The following is a 15,548-nucleotide window of genomic DNA, read 5'->3' on the forward strand; positions in this document are numbered from 1 at the left end:
ATTCATCATGTAAATACATGTGTGAAGGAACCGGTTAAGTCTCATTTACACCCCCCCACATCATCACCACTCACACACATTTCTTAGACCAACAAAGGAAGATGTCAAAGAGTTTTACTTGGCATTGAACACATACATGCAAATAGACAGACATACATGCATATCTATAGCCAATTACAGACTTATTGTTTGGATGATGTTGACGCAGGAGATGACTTTTCAAAGTGATTCGTATTTTATGTGAAAGTGTAACTGCTTAAATATGACCCTCCGTCTCAAGATTTTCCAGATCGCTGGAAAAAAAATCTTGTTTGTTTTTCTCCTTGATTTGGGTTATTGAGAATATGAAAACAGTGGATAGAAACTGTTACTGTTGATAGTAGAAATGGACCATAGAATAACGAAAAAGTTCTTTTAAAAATATCCCGTGATGTCCTGCGTATAGTTTCTATAGGGATTTTAAGGCAATGGCCTAATAACAGTGAAACTTTCTGTATACAAACACCGAATCGTTATATTGTACACCTGATTCTAATATAATGTTGTATATCAATTGTATACCACAAAGAAAGAGTGAAACTTTTCAAATGTCATGGCATTTATAAGCTTATTTGGAAATATTGACTATTTGGGGAATATTAAAAAGTTCTCCACTCTCAATCTTCTTTAAAACGAAATCATTTAAATTAATAAAAATGCAATTAATATGTGTGGGTAGTGTACATTACTATGCCTCTATGTATGGAATCTACATGAACACAGAAAGAAGAGAGTCTATGAAAAAATATACTGTTTAAGAATATACATAAACATGAAAAAAAAAGAATATAAATGAATACGGATTTGCCTTACTGTTTTTTTGCCAGTGTGGCTTCACCTGTGAAGTGTTTGAATAGTTTCACTAACTGCCAAGCTTGTTATTTTGAGGGACCGATCTTTCATTCACAATTCACATCTGAATATGTTCTTAAGACAGTACATTAATAACTGCTCCCCTTTATTATTAAACTTGTGGAAAAGTTACAAGGACACAATCTGGTACATGAAACATTCAACACAAGTTCCTATTAGTCGACACCACTTACATAACCTAATGCCCAGGAAACTTTTGGAGGGGACTGTTTTCCCCCAACGATTTAGATGTCAAGAAAGTAACTAGAAACTAATCATTTTCCTAACTCAGAATTGGGAAAAGGTTTAAAAAATATGAAGCTTACTACAATCCTGACATCAATAGTGGACTAAATCATCATTTATTTATTATTCTGTCTTATAAACATATCAAAGCAGAAAACCTCTAGGCTCATGTACAATAAAATATTTCAGCATTAAAACTAAATAATAAAACGTCAAAGATAAAAGACTGATAACCCACTCAGACATCTCTCCTCTATGGCTTAGGGAAAAATCTATCTAAACAAGTAGATTTTGCAGAACACTAGCCCAGTCTTATTCTCCAAAGCCACACAGTCTATGACTCTAGACTTGGTTTGTCCTTCCTTCACATTCCTCGGCTGAACTACTATCTGTAAAGTTTTTTATATGGAATCTCGTTAATAGAAATATGAAAATCTCTGGTAATGAGTTTCACAACTGATAATCTGAATTATAAAATAAACTCAGAATTGGTGTTTTCATCATTTAAAGGCTACTGGAAGTCCCCGTTTATAATTTAATGATACACATATTTTTGACCCCAATGTTGTATTTTAATGTCCATATTTTTTCTCACTATACAATATAAAAAGGAATTTATATCACTTCTAATATCATTTCTCAAAAAGGGTAGAGGAGGTCAGACAATAAACCTGTTGTTTCACACTTAATCACCAGTGATAAGACAACATAGAACTGGGTCATTTTATCGACAGCTTCATTATAGTTTGCCTTTGGATACGAGTCCCATGAGTATAAAAACTGTGGCAAATTAGTATATACTAGCTTGACGGATTTCACTGAATAAATTAGCTAAATGTTCAAAAGAATTTACTGGCCCACCTGGTAGAAAGTATTCTATGAGTAAATGTACTCTAAGTCTTTATTTTCTGGGCCACAGGGCTTCATGCGAAGGTATTCACTCAAATAATATTAACAAAACAATAATACCAACTCCAGTTATGCTATTCTTAAAGAGCAAATGAATTAAAATTCGAATGGCAACAGATTGAGCCTTTATGATGTCACTCCAGGGGCTCACTTTTTTTTTTAATCAACCCCCATTTCATCAAATTGGTACATATCAGTGACCCCTGCCAGAAGGCCAGGAACCTAGGGGAGTAGGCTCACAAAATCTTTGGAGAAAAGACAAGGCCATGAACTTTCTTGTCCTGCAGCTGTCATGGTGGCTGCTAACAGAGGACAGATTAGAAGCAGGTAGTTGGTAACACAGAATCATTTCTCTGAGGAGATGAGAGTCTTGGTCAATGACCTGGTGGAGACACAAACTCAGAATCTTTGAAAAAGTGATGTGATTTCCCATCATCAGGGTGGGGCAGAGGGTGAAGCCCGGTCTCCATCAGCTGCCATTCTCCAAACATAGACCAAGGTTTCTTCTTTGGAATCCCATCACGCCATTGCAACCAATAAGGGAACAGATCACAGAGCCTCGTACGGGTACATTGTTCCAGTTACAATGTGAGCTGGGCTTCTGTTTTAGCACATTCAAAAGGTGCCATTAAGTTGAGAAAATACCTTAAATCAAAACATTGGAGTTTCATTTAGGAAAGGGCTGCCTTCTACTCCAAGTATCATAAAGTTGGGTTCTTGTGAAGCTGCAAATTAAGTAGTGAGAAAATTCATATTTTTGGCTAAAAGCATAAAAATTTACCACCTGCTCTGAAGCCTGTTTCCTCCTCCATGCTCTTAAGAAACACGGCCCGTAGGAACAGACGGGGAATGTATAACAGAGTGGCCATGGTCAGTGCTAAAAGTGTTGCCTTCAGTTCACAAAACTAATTGTACCTAATTTCGGGGGAGGTGGGGAATGAAAAAAGCTGACACCCCATGGGAAAACACATCCTGACGTATCTCTTCTTTGAAAACAATTGTACTAAATATTCTTTAATTTTAACATGTTCTGCCCTGAGTCTGTTATAAAGATAATTTAAACATTGCTTAGAAAACAAAGAGATTCCTGAGGTATACAAATTGGTCACAATCATAAAACACAATCATAAAACATAAATAACTATGTATATAAATATTATGTAGACATCCTTGAGTATAGGAAAGAGGTAATTTGGCTTTGTAACCTACCCTGGCTTAAATGCAAATAAAAAGATGCATTGAAGGACACAAAAATGGTACTCAAAGACAGGATATTGTATTACATAAATTTTTCAGGCACCCAAGATTGGTGTAACCAGCACAATTGCCAAGTTGTATCTGGGGAGTACTACTCTATGTATTGTGCAATAAACATTATGCAGCACAATAAACGAGGCAAAATAGCTGGGAAAATATGTGAGGGGAAAGAGTCAAGAAAGGATTATAAAATATCTTTATGAACATTAACATAAATGAAGAGTTACAGTTTTCCAGCTTTGTTCTTTTGACAAATTGTCTGCATAGGAATGTTTCCCTCCTAGACTATCATTTAGAAACACACTGCACAAACCACATACCTATAAAACCTATAGTTTCTTCTGTCAGGTTTGTAGCTGTTATTCAGTACGCATCGAGTATGCTAGTTAGGTGGTAAATTGATAACATATACGGTAACTGGATTTCCTAAACACCCTCCCTTAGAAAACCAAAATGAAATATATTAGCCATGAGAAACACTGGAACACGCGTTGTGTTAATGTGGAGCCGGTGAGCTCAGCTTCCCTTGTGTCCTGAGTCATCTGCCCAGGGTGCCGGTCATCCTGGTTAGAACCCCCCTTATAATTATTACATCATTTATTTTGTGCTTCTTATGCTTGGCTTTATATTTCCCCATTGTCTGCAACCTTTCTGAAAGCAGAGAATTTGCATTCCTACTTTTTCTGGGACTGATATTTTGGAATGTTTGAGCTTGGGCAATGTATTCATTATATCTGTGACTTATGACGGTGTTTCTGTTGTTCAGTATTGTTTTTCTGCCTTGTGTTCTCACTATTTAGTTGTTTTTTTTTTTTCTTGATATTGGCAAACTCATTTGGTTTTGTTCTCCCAAGCATGCATCCTGACCTCCCCACCTTAATTATGAAGAGGGAGGGGTTAATAGCTATTAGTAGATATATTTCCCTTCTAGATTCTGAACTGGCTTTTAAAATTTGTTTCCCTCCCTTAATTTATAAATATTTTAATCAATAATGTATCTATTATTTCCCAAGTGTGCCCTAAGGAGTATGTTTGATGGCCTCACACAAGCCATTCCAGGAGAACAGCCTCTCTCAAGCAGCTGACATCAGTGAGCCTCGCTAGTTTTTCCCCCTCTCGAGTCCTTGTATTTTTAGGTTAGTGAGCAACGGCATGCTCGCTCCATCACCGAACCAATGAAATTGATGTGTTGTGCAAGTTCCCTCACTCTGTTTTGCTGAACTTGCATTGTATTGCCCACTGCATATTCAGTCTGAAGCCAGCCTGGAACAAAAAGCCAGCCATCAGAGAAAAACATAGTCTGTCCTCAACAGCACCGGCTCCGCGTCAGTAATTAGACAGGGGTCCGATAATTGCGTTGGCAATGAAACAACACAGTCAAAACTTTAGTTATTTCCACGAAGGGATTTCCAAGGGCCGAAACCAAGGTTTGAGATGGATGCCTCCCCCTCCCCCCTTTACTTACACCAGCACAGATGATTGAAAACGCGTGCCCTTTGTATTGTTTGGAATATCCCTTTCCAGTTGTTGCTTCGCATACCAACTAAAGAACTAAACTTGCTTTCATATATGACATACTTGCTTTTAAAAATCTAATTAAAACTTTCTTTTTGGTCCTTAGGTAGAAAGATGGCTCTGTTGAGATGAGCTCTTAATTAATGCACTGAGAGCTTAGGAGTCCCACCTCTCAACAGGAATGATTGACGTCCAAGGATACATAAATTACACTAATTGAGCTCCGTCTCTATACAGGCTTTCCACAGCCAACTCATCAGAGAAGCTAGGTGAGTAGACCAGCATAAAAAGTTATTTCAATATGTTCTATGCTTTCCCAAAGGGTGGAAGAGAAACTTTCCAGACTGTTGCACATTTATTATCACAGAAGGCAGTTCTTTTCTTCAGTTTTAAGAAGTAGGTTTGGTGTTGTAGGTTTTTTTTTTAATTATAAAAATTAGCATTTTTAACGTAGCCATTTAAATTCAAATAACCGCACTCTCTTTGCAATTTTCAAGCAGCAAAACTTGCAAGCCAATTACAGTATGCAAAAACCACTTGGCATCATTTGTTGATATTAAATTTTGTTGCATAGCAACCAATGCATATGTTATGGAGGGACTGTTTGAAATCAAACCCAGTCTTAGTCCTTGAGTTTGGTTTTTCAGGAATGGACCTAACTGTAGGTACACCTAACCCCCAGCCTCACCGGGGAACATACTGAAATGTTTCTTTTATGTTAATTTCATTCTGAGGCTCTCTGTCCCTCCATTTCTTTTACACTATTATAGGTATTCTGGGGCTCTGACTTTCATGAAATCAAATAAAGCACTTGGTATAATCTAGAGTCTTATTAGTCTAAAATAAAATTCAGAGACAGAGCAACTTGATAAAAATGAAGACAATTATGCCATACTAAATTCCTTCATTTCTGTTCCAGAGTTTTATTCACAGATTTTTAAAGCTGTCTCCACAGTTATGAAAAGCCCACCATTTCAATTATTGTCAAGGAAATATGAATAATATGGGAAATTTGGGATATTGAATTATTTACTTAAAATATGCCATTAAACTATTATGTGTGATTCAGACAAAATATAAATAGGGACTGAGCTTCACTCAGTGTGCAGTTTTCAAAGGCAAGTGTAAAAGGATAAAGACCACAAGAAACTAGATTGAGAAGTTATTAAGCATAAAGCAGATCCAGCAAAATGAGGAGAAGTGGGAAAGCAAACAGAACAAAAGGGAAAGAAAACCCCAACAATAGAAACACTGCAGTAGGTTTTGAAAATAATAACTAAAGTACCAAACCTAAACACACCAAAAAATTAGCACTGGCAAAAGCAGAGGCGATGCATGGTCAAAGGAAATCTGACAGATCGGAAAATATTTAGGGGAACCATATTGTCCTAGCACCAAAGCTCAAAAGGAGTTCTTTTAAGATTTTGGGTCTCCTAATACATTCAGGGGAACATGTTACCCCCACACTTTCTCTTTCCACTCCAGTGCTCTTTGCTGTGCCTACTGTTTCAAATTGTGAAAAATATGGAGACCCACTTAAAAAGAAAATCATAAGATGGCTACATTTCTATCAAAATAGCTGTATTATTACCTGGGAGAAAACCTGAAGTGGAGAAAAATTGAGAGAGATCAGAGAATCCTGAGCTTATAATCTCGTAAAAAAATATATATAAAATGCTTTTAACATCAAGACTATCTCGCTAAGACTGAAATGGAATAAAGATGGAACAGCTTCTTGACTGTAAGATCTTTTTATTATTTGGTGGCTAACAGCCCCCAAATATAATGTGTCAAGACCATTGCACAATAAGTAATGTAACATTCTCTGCTTGAAAAAATTATTGAGGTATAGTGAACGTGAAACCTGTGCCTCAAAAAACCTGAGCATATATTTTGATTTTCTGTAATTATGTGTTTATGTCACATTCTCTCATCATGTGATATGTGCTAAGCAAGTTACAGTACATACAGTGGTTTTCTATGAAGTTGTGCTTGGAATGACCTAAATCTATTCGTATCTCTTGAGAATTTATGTATTTAATAATCATGAAAAGGCAGTATCACTGTGCTTCATTAGTCTCATATCTGTAGAAATATTTATTAGTAGAAAAAGTAACCATATGTTCATCAGTTGGCAGATAGTTCTAGTTGAATTCACGTATTTTTAATGCAGTTAACACAAAAACCCAACGTACTTTGATGATACTATGTTAACGATACGTTTGGATTTAAATTGGTAAAATGTGCCTGAATTAGTACCAGGGTTTTTTGTTTTGTTTTGTTTTATTTTGTTTTTTCCTCATATATGTTGGGTAATCAAAGTGCTGATGCCCGACAGAAAACCGTAAGTCATTACGAAATGGAGCACAGTCAGCACTGTGATGGGCCAGGACCACCCTGCCTGGAATGGAACCATTAATATAATAGCCTATCACTCAAGCTAATATGATCAGCGCTCACTCTCTTCTGTTGCCGAACACAAACTATCAGATGCAAGGTCCCAGTTGCTATATTGTATCACAATCATGCTATTATTATTTGATACATGAATGAATTTACCAAGAGGCATGTTGGTTACCATTTTCCTCGTCAAAATCCTCCAATATTCCACATCCAGAGAAAGGTGTTTATGGAAACCTCAGTAAACTCTTCTCTTGTCTTCAAAACAGAACACTTACATATACTTACTGCTTTCATCATTTGACAGGTATCTTATACTCTTTCTTCATTCACAATGCATGTAATTCTTTAGATGTGGGACTATTCAGGTCGCTGGACAACTCATTATTCTACGAGTGTTTGGTCTCTGGTTAAATTTCTTGCTTGTAAGTCTAATAACAATTTTAAAGCTCGTGTGGACTTATTTAAAATAAAATCTGTTACTTTTTTTAAGACAGTAGTATGAAGAAAAATACAACAAACAGCCTGTAAAGTCCTGTGATATCAGTGTCGATATCATTTTGGTTATAATTTTAAATAACAAAAACTAATGATAGAAAAAACACAGACATTTATAAAAAGCCTCTTACCTCTAAAATAATTCCTAGTTACAGTTTCTTAATATTTCTTCCATAGAAATGCATATACCTTTAATTATCTGCATACCATTTATGCATTCACTCAGCAAGTATTTACCCATGGATTTTTATGTGCCAAGAACTAATTTTGGCGGGAAGGTTGTAACAGTAAGCAAAATAGATTAAAGAAAAAAAATCCTGGCTTTCATAGGTCATGCATTCTTGTGTGGAAAAACAGACTATAGACGGAATAAATAAGAGTGTGTGAGAGAGAGAGAGAGAGACAGGGAGACAGAGACAGAGAAATAGAAGTACTATGAGGAAAAATAAAAAAGGGAAGGATGCTTGAAAGTGCTTTTGTGAATAAGGAAAGTTTTATTGAGAAAGTGATATTTGAGCAAAGGGGTGAGAGAAGGCATCTGGAGGTAGCTGGGGAAAGAGTCCAGGTAGAAACAAGAGCAGGTGCATAGCTTTGGGAAAGGACACACCTACTGGAGGAAAATGGCACAAAGGGGTGAACAGCGGGAAAGCAGGAGTGTCGGTAGGAGAGGAACAGCATAGGAGAATCAGAGATGGATAGCTAGAGGCTACTGATCAATTTTAGCTTTTAATCTATGTAAGATGCGAAGCCTTTAACGGATTGTTTTTTGTTCTCTGTGCTTATATGTGTGTTGTTATTTCTTTTTCTGGATGTGGAATATTGGAGGATTTTGGCAGGAAGATGACATGACCTGATGTGTGTTTTAAAACAACAGTCCCAGATGCTATGCTGAGAATACATGGAAGAGGAGAAAGGGCGGAAGCAGGTGTACTGGTTAGGAGACTATTGCAATAGTCCAGGCAAAGATAATGGTGTCTTGGACCAGGATGAGAGAGAAGGCAGTGGCGATATGTGGTTTCACATTATAAATATATTCTGGAGGTGATACAAAATTTTCAGATGGGTCGCCTATGAGATGAGAGATCAGGAAGAGCCAGAGATGACTCCAAAGGAGGATGGAGTTGTAGTTTATTAAGATGGGCAAGAGTAGCAGGAAAAATTTGGTAGAGTTTTGTTTTGGGCTCGTTTACCCTGAGATGCCTATTAAGCGTCCAATTGGAAATGCTAAGTAAACAGCATTAATATAAGAATCTGGCATTCAGGTCTTGGTTAGAAATAGGACTTTAGAAATTGCCAGAATAAAGAAGGTGTTTAGGTAACCAGACTGGGTGAAATCACTAAGGGACCAGTTGTGGGTAGAGCAGAAAGAGCACCAAAGGCTTAGACATGGGCACCCCTATGTGTAGAAGTCAAGGTTGTGAGGCGTGGTCAGTGAAGGGGGAGGGAACCAGAAAAGGGTGGTTTCCTGAAAGCCAAGTGGGAGCCATCTGTGAAACGCTGTCCTCACATCAAGGAACATGAAGATTGGATGGGATTAGCAATGTTGAATCATCGGTAGTGTGGTAGAAGAGAAAATCTATTTGAAGTCGGCTCAAGAAAATGAGAGGAAAAAAATGGAAGTAATCTGTCCAGAGCACTCTGAAGGATTTTTTTTTTTAAGTTTATTTATTTATTTTGAGAGAGGAAGCAGGGAAGGAGCAGAGAGAGAGGCCCCACACCGAGAGTGCCAAGACACGAGGTTCAAATTCATGAACCGAGAGATCTTGACCTGAACCGAAACCAAGGGTTGGACGCTTAACTGACTGAGCCACCCAGGTGCCCCAAAAGGAATTTTGCTATACATAGAAACCAAAAATAAAAATTAGATGGTACCTATAGGCAGAAGTTTTTTAACCCAAAAACTGTAGTCTCATTTTGTCGTATTAAAAAATACTGTTGCTTTTTAATTTTTTATTGAATTATTATTAATTTCATAGATACATTTGGAAAAAAAGCAATACCTTTGTGCTTTGTACTGCATGTGCATACTAGGTTTTATCATTTGGTCATTCTCTTCTGAGTCCTTCAGAAGAGTTTTAAGGTTTTCCCTTATAGACCCTACACATTTATTTATTTAAATATTAAGTTTGTTTTACAAGTGCAGGTACATATGCATCACCGTTTACTTGATCAATAATAGAACAGAGTAAAGAAGCTATGTATACTCGGAGGCCTTCAAATTCATACATTAATTTGCTTTATAGACATTGCACTGTTATTTCAGTACCTAAACTACTAATTTATAACATACAATATTTTGCCCATGTTTTCGCAAGTGGCAATTTGTACAGTCGCCAGAAAGTAAGTAAAGAAACAGATTTTTTCATATTTTCAGAGGTAGGTGTACCTGAAATGAGCATCGTGTGTACATAAAAAGAATAAGTTGTAAAAATAAAATATGCTAGGTTGGATAATCATCTATAATGTTAACAGTCCAATTGCTTGTCATGTAGAGGAAGGTTGTGCTTTAATTAAGCAATAAGACATGACAGGGTGTGAATTATGGAGTAATAATTCTTGTCTAGTGTATTGTTAGACAAGAGGCCAAGGGGCAGGTGTCCCTGCATACGCCATGCATAAATTATTACACTGTAATTGAGATCTAGAACTCTATAGAATCATTCTAAATTATTTTTCAAGTAATTTTGCAAAACAAGAAATATATTGAAGTTATTAAATTCTGTGTTAGAGACTACTATAATGTGGTAAAATTAAGAAGCTAGAGGAAAACATTTATTTCAGTGGGGGGAATATAACAAGACAATATAGTAAAGTCAGCCTCATAATTTGTTACCCTCCAAGCAATATTTTTACAGAGAAGATTTCTAGGAAAAGGATACGTTAATTGGACATTTACCCCTATGATTAGAAAACAAGTAACGGGAGCCAAGTTTTAAGAAATGTTAACAGGGGTCCTTTCTGGCTTTTCTTTGTCCTTTACAAAACAATGATAACTAACACATAAGTCTAACATAAACGTTCCAGGAAAAAAAAAAAAAATGCGTCTCCCTGAAAGAACTTGGCGAGGGATGGAGCAATTTTACAGAATTTTGGGTCCCTTTAAAATCAGTGTGATTTGTAATCCTCACGCCTGTCCCCTTAACATACCATTTTGAAGGGCCTCTTTTGTCAAGACATTAAAACAGATCTCTTATCACAAGAAAACACATTGTTTGAAAAACTGCTTTAAAAAAAAAAAAGAAGAAGAAAACTCATTTCTGCCCATTCAAAAGAAAAATGTTTGAGGGTGAGGATGTGATTGTAATAAAGAGAAAGTCTACTTGCTTTTCATCTGTAGAGCACTCTGGGTAGCAGAGTTTCAAAAGACTACTCCTTTTATATTTTGTGCTCCTAATGCTAATATTGTCTACTTTTATGATGGTTGAGGGATTAACAAGTTCTGACTTCTTTTGTGACTGTCGCAAGATGGATGTTATATATTACAACTTGGGACCGTTAATTGTGTCTCAGGTTCTTTACATTAATACAGTTTATCAGCAAATTTGATCTCTTTCTGTAAGTGTGGTAACCAGAGATAGCTTAATAGATAGAAGATAGAGAAAGTATCTTTGAAGAGTTCAAGAAACATCCACCTGTCCAAAGTATGTCCCTTAATATCTTATCACAGGACCATTAATATTTATTCCTCTGGATTAGTGTTTGTGTCTCAGCCCCTTATTAAACTTAAACCTCTTCTAAGTTAATGATAGAGAATCCAGTTATCAGTCATTAATCCCTTAATTTGTCCATTTGATAAACTGGTAGATGATTTCTCTATATTTGCTTCAGTCCATGACAGAAAGCAGAGAGGAAATGAGACACAAGAAAGGAATGTTTTAATAAATATGAGACAAGAAAATGTCCAGTGTGAAACGTGGGCAAGATATTGGCGGGACAGGCCCTTAGGTACTGGAAGGTGGCTTGAAAGCAAATTTTTACATGGTCAGGGATAGATATTCTATCCTAAGATATTCTAGGATGAATTCTTCAGGCAAAGATGGACCGTGTCTTATTTGGTGGCTAGTTTGTGTACTAAATAATTTAAAAGGTGGACAAAGCCAAAGAAAATTTTACCTTCAGTCCTTAACATTCTTACCCACTTTATAACTTATATTAGGTCCATAGATCTATCACAATAGTTAAATGAAACCATTTTTGCCCACTTTTGTTTGTTTGTTCCTGTTTTAACTGAATTAGGCAAGTGACTTTTCTTCTAAATGGCTTCAACTGATCCTTTTCTGAAAATATATCTCAGTAGGACTTTACTTTTAAAATCTTGCTATGGGAGACCATGACTTTCAGTCCCTCTCCAGGGTTAGTTGGGTCAGTTTGGGGCAACTCGTATAATGGGTGGCTTTTAAAATGCATAAGGGCGCCTGGGTGGCGCAGTCGGTTAAGCGTCCGACTTCAGCCAGGTCACGATCTCGCGGTCCGTGAGTTCGAGCCCCGCGTCGGGCTCTGGGCTGATGGCTCGGAGCCTGGAGCCTGTTTCCGATTCTGTGTCTCCCTCTCTCTCTGCCCCTCCCCCGTTCATGCTCTGTCTCTCTCTGTCCCAAAAATAAATAAAAACGTTGAAAAAAAAAATTAAAAAAAAAATAAAAATAAAAAAAATAAAATGCATAATAGCCATTCATAGAACTATCTTTAGAGGACAGTATTGGAAAATTATGCCATCAGCTTGCAACAAGGGTAAATGAAGAATACCTATGAATTTTTAGAAAAAGGTCATCAATTACCATGTTTTAATTTTTATACTGTCCTGTCATTGAGTTAGGCTATATCTACTGCTACATAGACTTAATTTTCTTAAGATATTCTAGGATGTAATAATTTGTGAATATAATCATCTCGCCACTTGGTTGTCATATGGGGCTCCAAGCTTATTCAAACACGTACCACATCTACATTTCAGGTGGCCATACCACTCGGTAGGATGATCAAAACTGCTTCCTATAGGTTTGCATTTATTGGGATAAATTATTAGTACTTTCTGGGTCTCAATGTTAGGGTCTCTGCGTCATTGTCCCACTAAAGTTTACAATAACATTGCAGGACTAGGTGTTCATTTAGAGACTGAGACGCAGGTTCATAGAGTTCCTCAGCAAGTGAGCAATGGATCCAGTGTTTTAACCCAAGACCATGATCTGAAAGGCAAAATTATTTCCAGTGAACCGTATTGTCTCCAGCTGAAGTTAGAGTCAGATTTTTTTTCTAGTTGAATTTAGCCGTTATTAACACCTTCTAAAGAAACAGAGAAACCCATTTTCCCAGTCAGCAAACCAGGGCTATTAAATTCCTTCCGGTAACTGTTTTAGGACCTTTCTCCTCGCATGTTGTTCATACCTCCTTTCTGCTCCGGGACCCTAATACGTTTTCAGAAGTGCAGTGGCAGAAGTAAGTCATGAAGTTACAGGCATGAGTACTGACCTCATCACATCCAGAACCAACTGTCAGTTCAACAGAAAGGGCCCTGCGGCTACAGCCACAGACCAGAAGCATCCCTTACCTTCACCCATGTTTAGCTTTAGTCCATTTGGATGAACTGGTGTCACACATCGTGCATGGGGGTGGGTGGGGTTTTCATTATTCCTGTCATAAGCTTTTGGTGAAAAAAATAATACTGACATGTACGGTAAGGACAGATACAAAAGAAGAGACAGAGGCCATATCAAAGCGTTTTTGCGTGCGCCTGAGCCCATCCCTTCCCGTTAGGTATACCTACCTAATGTGTTTTGTAATTCATCAACTTGACTCCTGTCTTGATTCCCAACATGACTTCCCTGCTTTTTGTTTCAATTTTCTTCACCAGGGTTGCTCTTTCCGAGGTCTTTGACTTAAAAGCAGCAGCCTGGACTCATATTCCTAATTTTGTTCCTGTTATAGGCAGTTATTTAGTTAGTTAGTTAGTTAGTTAGTTAGTTATTTTAATATTGACAACCTCGGGCTGTATCCATCTTTGATTCACTCCAACATGGGCACTCAGTGGATAGGACATGAGTCCTCGTTTCTGACAAGGTCGTTCATCATATAAGTTGTCGAGTTCCTTGTTACTACATTTGGATTTAAAGTGGAATGTGTGTATCAGTCAAGACCAAAGTAGAGGAAGGAATGCTTATTATCTTGCACTACAATGGTATCATCTTATCGTTTAGAATGAGAATTATTAATGACATATCCCAGCTTTATTCTCTCAAGCCCCTGCTGCATAGACAGCATGGAACAGAAAGCAAAGCTGTGAAAAGCTAAAGTCAACAGTTGCTAGAAATTTCTATTTTTGGCTTCCAAAACAGAAAAAAAAAATCATATCTTTTAAAATCATGGCAAAAAAAATCATAACTTTTAAAATCATGGCATGTAATATAACCAAGAAGAAAAGGTACCGAAAAAAATTAAGAAACTAAAAATAGCTCAGTGGCAGTTTAATAACTGACAAGGCTGATTCCATCTGCCGGAAAGAATTTAACACCTTTACCTGCCGCCAGTCACGTGATAGAGATTTAGAGTTCACGGCTGAAAGCTAACATCTGATATGGAAGTATGTGATCGGGATTCATCTGCAGATGCATTTCTCTGCTTAATAAGTGTTACACTATTTGTGTAAAGGAAGTAAAAACCCCCAAGTTGTCAAGTCTAAAAAAAAAAATAAGACACAAAGGACAGGAAAGCATGGAAATACTGGGGTGCAAATAGCATTAGGACACCTGACGGTAATCAGGTCTGCCCCTGGTACTCAGCGAACTCTAGGTTCTTCACACAGAAATACTTTGAAAGAGAGGAGGTTGGTTGGAATCTTATATAATCAGCCACTGTCAAAGCATAAAAGAGAAAAATACCTCCCCCATGAAAGCGAGAGCAGAGACAACCTATGCCATCGAATCCCTATCTCGTGGATTCCCCTCCCAGCTCTCCATAATTCAAAACGGGCAGGCAGCAGGCTGTACAGATGGAAATAGAACAGCCAGAGTCCGCATGGAGCATTACAGATCTGGCTAGTTGTCTGGTTAACAGTCAGCTATTTTTGGATAATGCCCACAGTTGTTTTACCAAAGTGAAAAAAAAAAAAAAAGATGGATTTATCCTGAGTTCCGTATATAAAAATATTTGTACAGGTTGGTGCCCGGGCCTGCGCCGTTTTCCTCACGTTTAGACCGCTCGCTGATTACCCAAACTGACTTCCTTTGCCATCGACAGCAAGGAGACTCTGTTGAAATGATACGATACTGTGGGCTGTACTAGTGGCCGGTGACAAAATTTTAGGTCCCAGAAGAGATGTTTCAGGCACCGATTTTTACTTGCGTGTGATTTTGTTTGTTTTTGACTTCAAAGAAGCAGTTGGCAGAGAGGCTCTGAGACTTCCTGGCAAATCATCCTCACACAGGTACAAAGGAGGCACCGTGTTAAGTATGTGTTCGTCACGGTGCTGACCGGGATTCCTCAGCTAGCGGGCAACATTGGGGAACGTTCTGCAGTGAATGGAATTTGGGGGGTTAATGAGGCTTGGTCCATTTATGGAGGGAAGCCGTGTGGGGAAAGCAGACAACCGTATATTGACAGGTAACTTCCTTGTAAAACACTTTTTTGCAGGTGAAGTTATACTGGCAGATATTAAGCTATCTTTCAAGCTATAAATCAGCTTGCTAATCACAAATCTTCAATCTAGATTGAAGAATTTTTTACAAGACCAACAATCACAATAGCATGTTTGACAAAAGCGACATTACAGTTATCTGTGCTAGTTTTAACAAAAAACGAAAAGATAACACTTTGTCATTTATTGATGCCTATTACTTACT

The 15,548-nt window shown here is 37.4% G+C and overlaps 1 protein-coding gene across 1 annotated transcript in view; it reads left to right on the top strand.

The window, feature by feature from the left end:
- Positions 1 to 15,548, top strand: part of TENM3 (teneurin transmembrane protein 3) — a 2,564,262-nt gene that overhangs the window by 1,573,373 nt on the left and 975,341 nt on the right. The window contains exon 8 of the mRNA XM_058719934.1: positions 4,925 to 5,087. The gene's annotated coding sequence lies outside the window, so the exon portion shown is untranslated. The remainder of the gene's footprint in view (positions 1 to 4,924; positions 5,088 to 15,548) is intronic.

Source organism: Neofelis nebulosa, chromosome 3 (genome assembly GCF_028018385.1).
Source record: "Neofelis nebulosa isolate mNeoNeb1 chromosome 3, mNeoNeb1.pri, whole genome shotgun sequence".
Lineage (NCBI taxonomy): Eukaryota > Metazoa > Chordata > Mammalia > Carnivora > Felidae > Neofelis > Neofelis nebulosa.